Here is a 1,822-nt window from a genome sequence, read left to right on the forward strand (position 1 = left end):
CAAAGTCTAGATGACTACGTGACCAAGGTACATTTTGATGTCATGTCCATAAATATTCCCATCTTCCTTAGTTAAGTTAACTTCCTGTTGAACTTTAACCCATCTCACAACTAGCTAGCTCTGGCTTTCTCCTTTCTGTCTTTATTGTTGCTACAGAAAGAGAGAGGGGGGATGTCTTTAAACATACTCCCCTCCCTCCCTCCCCCCCTCCCTCCCTCCCTCCCTCCCCCCCTCCCTCCCTCCCTCCCTCCCTTGGAGAGAGCAAGCCAAGAATCCCTACCCTCCCTTCCTTCCTCCCTCCATCCAACCCTCCCTCCCTCCCTCCCTCCCTCCCTTGGAGAGAGCAACCAAGAATCCCTACCCTCCCTCCCTCCCTCCCTCCCTCCCTCCCTCCCTCCCTTGGAGAGAGCAAGCCAAAAAGCCCTACCCTCCCTCCCTCCCTCCCTCCCTCCCTCCCTTGGAGAGAGCAAGCAAAAAAGCCCTACCCTCCCTCCCTCCCTCCCTTGGAGAGAGCAAGCCAAGAAGCCCTACCAAAAGGTCAAGAAAGGTGGAGGGGTTGAGGAAGGAAGAGAGGACAAGGTGACCTCCTCAGCCAAACAGAGAGAGGGTGTCTCGGTGCTGCAAGGAGCACACGAGGAGAGCTGTTGATAATATAAAGTTTGTAGTCTGTCTGGAGAGTTAACTGTCTGTGGGTTTCTTCTCTGCTCCACCAATCAATCCACTACGCTTACATTCTTCTTCCTGGTTCAGGTTCTCGAGATATCAGACTGACCGAATGAAGTGCTCACAACTCAACTAAACTTTGGGATAGTTTTAAAGAAGGATATCAGACCTGCAAGGTAAGAGTTTTATAATTAAAATAAAATAATTTGGCAGCATGCCTTGAAGTAGTCCAAGTGTTGGTTTATAGGGTCCTGATTGTTGCACCTATGGCTTGTTAGAGTGGCTTTAGACTGAGGGAGCACCCAGGTACTGTGCAACACTACTGTAGGTTACCAAATGTTTCATCGTCTGCTATACAGGTACATACTGCCTGGTTCCAGATCTGTTTGTGTTGCTCTTAGAGTCATTGTCAGGCCAAACGGATGCAAACAGAACTGGGACAAGCCAGTCTCCTCAGTGTTGACCAGGTGGGTAAGTCACGATGGTGGGTAAGAGAGAGAGAGAGAGAGAGAAGTCACTATGGTGGGTAAGAGAGAGGGAGAGGTCACGATGGTGGGTAAGAGAGAGAGAGAGAGAGAGAGAGAGAGAGAGGTCACTATGGTGGGTAAGATAGAGAGCGAGAGAGGTCACTATGGTGGGTAAGAGAGAGAGAGAAAGAGGTCACTATGGTGGGTAAGAGAGAGAGAGAGAGAGAGAGAGAGAGAGAGAGAGCTCACTATGGTGGGTAAGAGAGAGAGAGGTCACTATGGTGGGTAAGAGAGAGAGAGGTCACTATGGTGGGTAAGAGAGAGAGAGAGGTCACGATGGTGGGTAAGAGAGAGAGAGAGAGAGAGAGAGAGAGAGAGAGGTCACTATGGTGGGTAAGATAGAGAGCGAGAGAGGTCACTATGGTGGGTAAGAGAGAGAGAGAAAGAGGTCACTATGGTGGGTAAGAGAGAGAGAGAGAGAGAGAGAGAGAGAGAGAGAGAGAGAGAGCTCACTATGGTGGGTAAGAGAGAGAGAGGTCACTATGGTGGGTAAGAGAGAGAGAGAGGTCACTATGGTGGGTAAGAGAGAGAGAGAGGTCACTGTGGTGGGTAAGAGAGGGAGAGGGGTCACTATGGTGGGTAGGAGAGAGAGAGAGTTCACGATGGTGGGTAAGAGAGAGAGAGAGAGGTCA

The 1,822-nt window shown here is 50.3% G+C and overlaps 1 non-coding gene across 3 annotated transcripts in view; it reads left to right on the plus strand.

Moving 5' to 3' along the window:
- Positions 1-464: 464 nt before the first annotated feature.
- LOC118939591 (uncharacterized) overlaps positions 465-1,822 on the plus strand; it is an 18,853-nt gene continuing 17,495 nt past the window's right edge. The window contains exons 1-2 of one of the 3 annotated variants that reach the window (XR_016487556.1): positions 465-579; positions 751-839. This is a non-coding gene — a transcript (uncharacterized LOC118939591). Of the gene's footprint in view, positions 658-704; positions 840-1,822 lie in introns of those variants that run through there. The other 2 variants (XR_016487555.1, XR_016487554.1) reach the window with 2 other exon arrangements.

This window comes from Oncorhynchus mykiss, chromosome 16, assembly GCF_057628025.1.
Source record: "Oncorhynchus mykiss isolate SJ-2025 chromosome 16, ASM5762802v1, whole genome shotgun sequence".
Classification (NCBI taxonomy): Eukaryota; Metazoa; Chordata; class Actinopteri; order Salmoniformes; family Salmonidae; genus Oncorhynchus; species Oncorhynchus mykiss.